A 10,684-nucleotide genomic window follows, 5' to 3' on the forward strand; every position below is an offset into this window, starting at 1 on the left:
AAACGGTAATTAGGAGTTTTCTCCCAATGCATTAAGAAGGAAACTCCAGCATGGGAATGTGGGGTAGGATGGAGTCCTGAGTGAGGATTAGCCAGGCCGGGGCCCTGGGTGGACTGGGTGTGAGGAAATGGAGGGGTTGATGAGAGCATAAGTGAGATGGCCGCCACGGAGCGCAAGCAAGTTAGAGAAGGAGAAGAAGCAGGAGGGGCTGACAGGCCAGGAAGATGGGCAGGAAACAAGGGACGTGGGTGGGAAAGCGAGGTCAGAGAGGAGCTCTGATGAGAAAGCAGGAAGGAAAGAGCCAAACACCCGAGAATGTGAACAAAGAAGGCAAGAGTTCCAAATTCCAGAGGTGGAGCTGCTTGGGGACATGACAACGTGGCATCGTGGCCACAGGAGGGCGGGTGTTGAAGGGGAATTGAGGTAAAGGCCAAACAGCAGGGAAGAATCAACGAGCTGGGAGGCTCGGCAGGTTGTAGGTGCGCGTGGGAAGCGGTGTGGGCAGCGGTTACCGTTCTTCGCACACCCAGGAACCACACTTTGACGTTCACCTCCATCTTGACCAGTCCAGTGTTTTTGGGCAAGTCACTGAAGGTCATTGAGCCTTGACATCCTAATTTATAAAACAGGGAACATAATCCCGGCACTCACCACACTGTCTTGAGGATTAAAAGGAGAAGATACCTGTAAAACACAGCACCTGGCAGACAGTAAGATACAATAAATATTGCTGTTAGTGCCCAATAGAATAAGAAACAGCAGTTAAAATTTTCTCCAAGGATATCTAAGAAAATTACAGTGGATATTTTTGGTCACCAGCCCAACATGCATTCTTCTTTTTTTTCTTCCTAACAGTTCTCTGATTTTTATCTTGTTTTATGAAGCTCTATCCACCCCACACAGCCTGTGTGTTTCAAGGAAGTCTGACCCCACCCCCAGCCCCTGGAGTGGGCCTGATAAGTCTAGAAGTCATCCAGTACCCTGGACCCTGAGGTTATTCAGGAATGGACACATGCCCTGATTTGGACCAATGACACACAAGGGGAGGTATTCAAAAAACTTCTGGGAAAGAAGTTTCCTGGATTTGAAAAAAGAAGAGGTGTCCTCTGTTCTTCCAGATGTTGCATTGAATAGTTATAAAGGCTGTACTTTGGTAGCTTTCTTCCGGTTTCATCTTTGAAAGACTAAATAGAGCTTCAGTCATGATTGTTTTCAAGCTTTAAAGAAGCACAAAAAGAGGCCAAGGATTTCCAATATCCTGCTGCCGCACAAACCCAAGGATAGAGACAGGAGCTGTGTTGAATAACTACACAAACAGGTATTTCCATACATTTTAAACAAAAAAAGAAGGTGAAGTGTGAGGGCCAAGGTCGGATGTGGATTCAGTTTTGTGGGTGTCTGGAGGTGAACACCACCGTCCACCCCTGCTCTCTTCATTCTTCCCCAGCAGCAACTGAGCATAGCAGTGGTATTAATGAGTATCCACCAGATGGCAGGTGGTCAGCCTCTCCCAGAATCCTGCCTCTTTCAGGATAGAGGACTGACCTCAGAGATCAACTAGGGCAGAGTCCCCTTTAATAGGGAGTTTTGACAATTCAAGGCCACATATAACCAATCACTGACAGATACACCACCATGACAGGTCTGCTGGCTCTTGGCCAGTGTTGTTCGCTCTATTCCATGCTTGCCCTGTAAACAAAACTGGGCCCATGTTCAAAGAAGCTAACCCACCTTCCCATTGGCAGCAGGAACTCCCCAGAATTGCTTTTTCAAAACCTTTTTTAAACTGGCATTTTAAAACTACACTTGCAACATTTTAAAAAAAAGTAAAATACAAAAATGTGAGCAAATAGAATAATCCTGGGCTTACATGTTTTTATGTTTTCAGATAATGCTTAGTGATTTGAATTTTTAGACCCCACTAGTAAGAAGACTACCTTCTGCCTATAGAACGAGACGACCACATAAATGCAGGTATGTGCATGCATATGCACACTAAATTAAAGTGCTATCTATCTGCCTGAGGATCTCTGTAAAGGCCCATGATTGAGACCATGAGATGACTGGTGTCAGAATGACCTAGAAGTCGGCTGCATCTCACTCCATTTCAGAGGCAAAGGGTTTAGGGTCAGATCAAGAACCACCCACTCAAGGATGTGATTTATTTCATCCTCCTCCTTGCTTCCACTAAGACTTAGTAAAACCACCTGGAAGGAAGGAAGAGAGGCAGGAAGGAAAGAAGGACAGAAGGAAGGGAGAGAGGAAGAGAGCAAGATAGCAACCTTTGTGAGCTGAGACTAAGCTCCTGACAGATGAGACCTGGGTCTGGAGGTTTTGTTTTATATAACACTTCACACGCTTTGCACTTGGTAAACTCCCAAGGTGTCTGTTCCTCTGGGAAGCAAATGACAAAGCCTCAAAAGAACCCAAGATCCGATCTCCTTTGTGACACCCCTGAAGAGCTCTACATCCCACTATTATGCAGCTTTTGTTGAAACTGATCACCAGGGCTTTTAGTCCCTCTCCACCTGATGTGTTTCAAGTTGCACATCTGACAGTCTCAGGCCAAGGGAAGATAGTGCTAACACAGAAAACTCTGCCAAGATTTATTTTTAAAACCATGAGTTTCTGTCCCACAAACTGCAAGTTACTCAAAAGGTCATCTGTTGTTCAAGGCCACTTGGCTTTCTCTAAACCACTTTGCAGATAACCTAACTTAGGAAAGAACCTCATACCTGGGGTCAGTTTCTTTTAGGGGACATTTACTTAACATTTGAATGAGCTGGCTTCCCTGGAGGGCCAGTGGTTTGACCTTGGCCTCTGGTCTGGCAGGAACTTATGGGTTGTTCAGGGTGTCTGACTAACCTCTGTCAGGTTCTCAGGAGGGGTGAACAGAGTCCTGGCTCTCCCTCTGTCTCCCTGCACCCCCTGCTGTTGAAAGCTACCAGCGTGCAGGTACCTTTCACACACACACACACCCCCACCCCCAGTTGAAATGACAGGAGGCAAAATTCTTGACAAAAGATTCCCAACCGTGGAATTTGCAATTCTTGGCAAGTAGCCAGAATCTGGGTTTGTTCATTTTGTGGGTCTAGGGTGACAGGGAGATTGATGTTCACCTACTTGGTTTTCTTTCCTCATACAAAGGACCTTTCTAGAGTTGGTCTGGAGCCACACTGGGTGTGCGTGGAGGGGTGAGTCTTGCTTGAGGACTGCCGTAGTTAACACGAGCTTTCAAAATTGCCACTCATTCCATTATTGAGACCTGAGCAGTACCTAAGATGCCACCACACAAGTGACCAAAATACAAGAGTGACTGACTGTCCAAGGATCGGCTCATCCACTCACGGAGCAGAGCAGAATTCTCCAAAGGGAGAAAGACACGCATGTGACCCAGAGGTATTACAACCTGGGCACCGCAACCCATTTTCAGTTTTTCACTTTTTTCACACTGAACCCAGCAAGCTTTAGCAAAGCTGATATCACTTGTCTTCCTTGACCTGCATCTGATAGGGCTTTACCTTCCACTGACAAAGAGGAGTCTTTCCCCAAGACAATTCAAAGAATTTCTTCATCACTCAGCACAATTTTTCCCCCTCTCTTGACAATGCAATGTTCACATTCTTAAAGAAGCAATGTGCTTTTCCATTTCACTTGAACCCCCTGTGGGTGTCGATCCTAATTTCCTTATGGGTGCCAGTCCCAATTAATTTATGGTGAGATTGCGAAGTGTTACAAGGGTCTGACTAACAAGGATAACAGAGGGTGGGGTTCCCTGCTGGGTCAGGGCAGGGCTGAGGCTGCACTGCTGCCTTTGAACTTGGGAACGGGACCAGTGTTGCCTCCATCACCAGGTAGCAGCACCAGGTGCAGAAGGGGTCCTCGCTGTTGTAGTGGTCGTGCAGCTAAGCCTCTGGGACAACTCCCCTTCCTTTCCCCAACTCAGCTTCCTAAGGAAGAAAGGTCATCAACAGAAAACGTAGTGGATGTATAATTTATGTCCAATTTCACTGTGTTTATTTACTAATTAAATTAATATGACCTGATGACCCCACCCTACTTGGAGTGAGAAAGTTTGTCTTTCCTCCCCAGTCCCTCCCCTGGATAGGTCCAGGAATCTCAAGGGTGCCCACTCAGTCCTAAGGGGTCAACCCCAGTCACTGTCAATGCAAAGTCTGGTCTTCTACCAAGGGCCCCATTCCCCGTGGCTCTCCCTGCTCCCCGCTAAATGCACCCAGGGACAGGATCACGGGAGCTTCAAGCATCAGCTGCGCACCATGCCCAGAACCACCCTCTACTTCCTGATCCCCTAAACAAGCTCCCTCAAGTACCAACCCAGCAATGGCTAATTCCTTGCTAAAAACATTTTAAAGGAAAAGAATAACAAGGTCTCTTCTATACACAAAATACGTTATACATATAGACCAGAGTTTCTAGAAAATCTTGAGGAAAGCATGCACCTAAAAGGTTGGCTGGAATTATTTTTATTATAATGATACTTTCACAAAAGTAAGTATAAATATCTCATGCTTATCCAATGATAAAAACAGAAGCACAAATTAAACACACAACTAAAATTAACAGCCAAATTCAATTTAACAGTATTGATGTAACATATCAGATGATGTGGATTTTTTTTTAATTAATTAATTTATTTATTTTGGCTGTGTTGGGTCTTTGTTGCTGCGTGCAGGCTTTCTCTAATTGCGGCAAGCGGGGGCTACTCTTCATTGCAGTGCACGGGCTTCTCATTGCGGTGGCTTCTCTTGCTGCAGAGCACAGGCTCTAGGCGTGTGGGCTTCAGTAGCTGCAGCGTGTGGGCTCAGTAGTTGTGGCTCCCGGGCTCTAGAGCACAGGCTCAGTAGTTGTGGTGCACGAGCTTAGTTGCTCCGTGGCATGTGGGATCTTCCCGGACCAGGGATTGAACACGTGTTCCCTGCACTGGCAGGCGGATTCTCAACTACTGCGCCACCAGGGAAGCCCCAGATGATGTGGATTTTAATTGAAACTAAAATTCCACTTTGAGTAGTAATTATAGTAATTGCTGACATCTTTTGAGCAAGTTCCTGGCCAAAGTACTTGAAATGACTTTGTTATTTAACCCCACAATAACTCCAGCAGACAGTACTACTATTATTCCCATATTACTGAGAAAGACAATGGGCCCAGAGAGGTTAATTTCCTGAGGAGATTCATGTAAGAGGGGGCAGAGTCAAGCTTTGAACCCAGGATGTCTGACCCAGGGCCTCTACTCTTGACAAACTCTAGTGTTCTGGGTGTTGGCTGCCATGGTGCAGGTTCTTGTTTGAGCTCAGCCCATCTGTACTGCCATGGGCCATGTGGTGAGTCTGTTCTCTCTCATGGTTCTAACATGCCCTCTGTTGGAACCATGTCAGAGCTTTCATTCATGCAGCTTGCCCTGGCATCATTCGGCATAATCTCATCATCTACACATTAAGTTCCCCTGGGATCTTCTCTCATTTACTCCAAAATCAGTTTGGAGCCTCAAGTCAAAACACAGAGAGAGGGAGGACCTTCAAGATGGCAGAGGAGTAAGACCTGGAGATGACCTTCCTCCCCATAAATACATCAAAAATACATCTATATGTGGAGCAACTCCTACAGAACACCTACTGAACACTGGCAGAAGACCTCAGACCTCCCAAAAGGCAAGAAACTACCCACGTACCTGGCCGTGTGGCTGACAGGGTCTTGGTGCTCCGGCCTGGTGTCAGGCTTGAGCGTCTGAGGTGGGAGAGCCGAGTTCAGGACACTGGACCACCAGAGACCTCCCGGCACCACATAATATCAATCGGCGAGAGCTCTCCCAGAGACCTCCATCTCAACGCTGAGACCCAGCTCCACTCAATGACCAGCAAGCTCCAGTGCTGGACACCCCATGCCAAACAACTAGCAAGACAAGAACACGACCCCACCCATTAGCAGAGAGGCTGCCTAAAATCATACTAAGTTCACAGACACCCCAAAACACACCACTGGACACAGTCCTGCCCACCAGAAAGACAAGATCCAGCCTCATCCACCAGAACACAGGCACCTGTCCCCTCCACCAGGAAGCTTACACAACCCACTGAACCAACCTTACCCACTGGAGGCAGACACCAAAAACAACGGGAACTACAAACCTGCAGCCTGCAAAAAGGAGACCCCAATCACAGTAAGTTAAGCACAATAAGATGAAGGAGCAAAGTAAAAACCCACCAGACGAAACAAATGAAGAGGAAATAGAAAGTCTACCTGAAGAAGAATTCAGAGTAATGATAGTAAAGATGATCCAAAGTCTTGGAAATAGAATGGAGAAAATACAAGAAATGTTTAACAAGGACCTAGAAGAACTAAAGAGCAAACAAACAATGATGAACAGCACAATAAATGAAATTAAAAATTCTCTAGAAGGAATCAATAGCAGAATAACTGAGGCAGAAGAACGGATAAGTGACCTGGAAGATAAAATAGTGGAAATAACTACCGCAGAGCAGAATAAAGAAAAAGAATGAAAAGAATTGAGGACAGTCTCAGAGACCTCTGGGACAACATTAAACGCACCAACATTCGAATTATAGGGGTCCCAGAAGAAGAAGAGAAAAAGAAAGGGACTGAGAAAATGTTTGAAGAGATTATAGTTGAAAACGTCCCTAATATGGGAAAGGAAATATTCAGTCATGTCCAGGAAGTGCCGAGTGTCCCATACAGGATAAATCCAAGGAGAAACACACCAAGACATATTAATCAAACTATCAAAAATTAAATACAAAGAAAAAATATAAAAAGCAGCAAGGGAAAAGCAACAAATAACATACAAGGGAATCCCCATAAGGTTAAAAGCTGATCTTTCAGCAGAAACTCTGCAAGCCAGAAGGCAGTGGCGGGACATACTTAAAGTGATGAAAGGGAAAACCCTACAGACAAGATTACTCTACCCAGCAAGGATCTCATTCAGATTCGAAAGAGAAAACCCTTACAGACAAGCAAAAGCTGAGAGAATTCAGCACCACCAAACCAGCTTTGTAACAAATGCTAAAGGAACTTCTCTAGGCAAGAAACACAAGAGAATGAAAAGACCTACAAAAACAAACCCAAAACAATTAAGAAAATGGTAATAGGAACATACATATTGATAATTACCTTAAATATAAATGCATTAAATGTTCCAACCAAAAGACATAGGCTGGCCGAATGGATACAAATCAAGACCCATATATATGCTGTTACAAGAGACCCACTTCAGACCTAGGGACACATACAGACTGAAAGTGAGGGGATGGAAAAGGATATTCCATGCAAATGGAAATCAAAAGAAAGCTGGAGTAGCAATTCTCATACCAGACAAAATAGACTTTAAAATAATGACTATAACAAGAGACAAAGAAGGACACAACAAAATGATCAAGGGATCAATCCAGGAAGAAGATATAACAATTGTAAATATTTATGCACCCAACATAGGAGCACCTCAATACATAAGGCAAATGCTAACAGCCATAAAAGGGGAAATTGACAGTAACACAATAATAGTAGGAGACTTTAACAACCCACTTTCACCAATGGACAGATCATCCAAAATGAAAATAAATAAGGAAACACAAGCTTTAAATGACACATTAGACAAGATGACTTAATTGATATTTATAGGACATTCCATCCAAAAACAACAGAATACACTTTCTTCTCAAGTGCTCATGGAACATTCTCCAGGATAGACCATATCTTGGGTCACAAATCAAGCCTAAGTAAATTTAAGAAAATTGAAATCGTATCAAGTATCTTTTCTGACCACAACGCTATGAGACTAGATATCAATTACAGGAAAAAACCTGTAAAAAATACAAACACAGGGAGGCTAAACAATACACTACTAAATAACCAAGAGATCACTGAAGAAATCAAAGAGGAAATCAAAAAATACCTAGAAACAAATGACAATGAAAATACAACGACCCAACACCTATGGGATGAAGCAAAAGAGGTTCTAAGAGGGAAGTTTATAGCAATACAATCCTACCCTAAGAAACAAGAAACATCTCAAACAACCTAACCTTACACCTAAAGCAATTAGGGAAAGAAAAACAAAAAACCCCAAAGTTAGCAGAAGGAAAGAAATCATAAAGATCAGATCAGAAATAAATGAAAAAGAAATGAAGGAAACAATAGCACAGATCAGTAAAACTAAAAGCTGGTTCTTTGAGAAGATAAACAAAATTGATAAACCATTAGCCAGACTCATCAAGAAAAAAAGGGAGAAGACTCAAATCAATAGAATTAGAAATGAAAAAGGAGAAGTAACAACTGACACTGCAGAAATACAAAGGATCATGAGAGATTACTACAAGCAACTCTATGCCAATAAAATGGACAACCTGGAAGAAATGGACAAATTCTTAGAAAAGCACAACCTTCTGAAACTGAACCAGGAAGAAATGGAAAATATATAGAGACCAATCACAAGCCCTGAAATTGAGACTGTGATTAAAAATCTTCCAACAACCAAAGCCCAGGACCAGATGGCTTTACAGGTGAATTCTAGCAAACATTTAGAGAACAGCTAACACCTATCCTTCTCAAACTCTTCCAAAATATAGCAGAGGGAGGAACATTCCCAAACTCATTCTATGAGGCCACCATCACCCTGATACCAAAACCAGACAAAGATGACACACAAAAAAGAAAACTACAGACCAATATCACTGATGAACATAGTTGCAAAAATCCTCAACAAAATACTAGCAAACAGAATCCAACAGCACATTAAAAGGATTTTACACCATGATCAAGTGAGGTTTATCCCAGGAATGGAAGGATTCTTCAATATATGCAAATCAATCAATGTGATACACCATATTAACAAACTGAAGGATAAAAACCATATGATCATCTCAATAGATGCAGAAAAAGCTTTTGACAAAATTCAACACCCATTTATGATAAAAACCTTCCAGAAAGTAGGTATAGTAGGTATAGAGGGTATTCAACATAATAAAGGCCATATATGACAAACCCACAGCCAACATCATTCTCAATGGTGAAAAACTGAAAGCATTTCCTCTAAGATCAGGAACAAGACAAGGTTTCCCACTCTCACTGCTATTATTCAACATAGTTTTGGAAGTTTTAGCCACAGCAATCAGAGAAGAAAAAGAAGTAAAAGGAATCCAAATCAGAAAAGAAGAAGTAAAACTGTCACTGTTTGCAGATGACATGTCACTATACATAGAGAATCCTGAAGATGCTACCAGAAAACTACTAGAGCTAATCAATTAATTTGGTAAAGTAGCAGGATACAAAATTAATGCACAGAAATCTCTTGCATTCCTATACACTAATGATGAAAAATCTGAAAGAGAAATTAAGGAAACACTCCCATTTACCATTGCAACAAAAAGAATAAAATACCTAGGAATAAACTGACCTAAGGAGACAAAAGACCTGTATGCAGAAAACTATAGGACACTGATGAAAGAAATTAAAGATGATACAACCAGATGGAGAGATATACCATGTTCTTGGATTGGAAGAATCAACATTGTGAAAATGACTATACTACCCAAAGCAATCTACAGATTCAATGCAATGCCTATCAAACTACCAATGGCATTTTTCACAGAGCTAGAACAAAAAAATTCACAATTTGTATGGAAACACAAAGGGCCCCGAATAGCCAAAGCAATCTTGAGAAAGAAAAACAGAGCTGGAGGAATCAGGCTCCCTGAGTTCATACTATACTACAAAGCTACAGTAATCAAGACAGTATGGTACTGACACAAAAACAGAAATACAGATCAATGGAACAGGATAGAAAGCCCAGAGATATACCCACACACATATGGTCACCTTATCTTTGATAAAGGAGGCAAGAATATACAATGGAGGAAAGACAGCCTCTTCAATAAGTTGTGCTGGGAAAACGGACAGCTACATGTAAAAGAATGAAATTAGAACACTCCCTAACACCATACACAGAAATAAACTCAAAATGGATTAAAGACCTAAATGTAAAGCCAGACACTATAAAATTCTTAGGGGAAAACCTAGGCAGAATACTCTATGACATAAATCACAGCAAGATCCTTTTTGACCCACCTCCTAGAGAAATGGAAATAAAAATAAACAAATGGGACCTAGTGAAACTTAAAAGCTTTTACACAGCAAAGGAAACCATAAACAAGACGAAAAAACAGCCCTCAGGATGGGAGAAAATATTTGCCAATGAAGCAACTGACAAAGGATTAATCTCCAAAATATACAAGCAGCTCATGCAGCTCAATATCAAAAAAACAACCCAATCCAAAAATGGGCAGTAGACCTAAATAGACATTTTTCCAAAGAAGATATACAGATTGCCAACAAACACATGAAAAGATGCTCAACATCACTAATCATTAGAGAAATGCAAATCAAAACTACAATGAGGTATTACCTCAAACCAGTCAGAATGGCCATCATCAAAAAAAATCTACAAATAAGAAATGCTGTAGAGGGTGTGGAGAAAAATGAACCCTCTTGCCCTGTTGGTGGGAATGTAAATTGATACAGCCACTATGGAGAACAGTACGGAGTTTCCTTAAAAAACTAAAAATAGAACTACCATATGACCCAGCAATCCCACTACTGGGCATATACCCTGAGAAAACCATAATTCAAAAAGAGTCATGTACTACAGTGTTCA

The sequence above is a fragment of the Balaenoptera musculus genome, chromosome 3, assembly GCF_009873245.2.
Source record: "Balaenoptera musculus isolate JJ_BM4_2016_0621 chromosome 3, mBalMus1.pri.v3, whole genome shotgun sequence".
Classification (NCBI taxonomy): domain Eukaryota; kingdom Metazoa; phylum Chordata; class Mammalia; order Artiodactyla; family Balaenopteridae; genus Balaenoptera; species Balaenoptera musculus.